The sequence below is a fragment of the Tachypleus tridentatus genome, chromosome 13 (genome assembly GCF_004210375.1).
Source record: "Tachypleus tridentatus isolate NWPU-2018 chromosome 13, ASM421037v1, whole genome shotgun sequence".
NCBI classification, from domain to species: domain Eukaryota; kingdom Metazoa; phylum Arthropoda; class Merostomata; order Xiphosura; family Limulidae; genus Tachypleus; species Tachypleus tridentatus.
This window is the reverse complement of record NC_134837.1, coordinates 30,076,276-30,076,857: the sequence shown is the minus strand read 5'-3', so window position 1 is coordinate 30,076,857 and position 582 is coordinate 30,076,276.

Here is a 582-nt window from a genome sequence, read left to right as displayed (position 1 = left end):
TACAACTATGTTATACATTTTACAGCAATTAAATCACCAATGTTAAACTGACAAAGCAGATTTCCTTCATAGAAAATTGTAAACAACTATATTACTGTATACATTTATTACAAAAAACTTGACAGACTATCAAACTATGTTAACTTATACAGTGTAAAACCTGTAAGAAAATCTAATACTTTCAAGAGACACTCACTCTTTTGCAGATGAACACCTCACTGTTTATAAATAACTAAAGATTTTAGTGTTTTATTTATAACACTAAGTTATCTCATGTTAACGTATGATTAAGATTGAATAAGTAAGATAATGAATTTCCATATATCCAAATGTATGAAAATAAACTCTTATCTAACAAGCAGGCATGACAGACAGCTGTTTCGTATATAAAACTGTTACTCAAGTACTCACCATGCATATGGAATAATGATACATCTTGGTAGGAAAATTATAGTTAATTATATATTTATCTTAATAGTTGGACGTCTATCCATCTGTTTCTAATATGCAAAAATAATTTTCAGAGATACAGAAACATAACAAATCATTAACTTTCTGTTGTGGCTCAGTTTTCACTTTTTT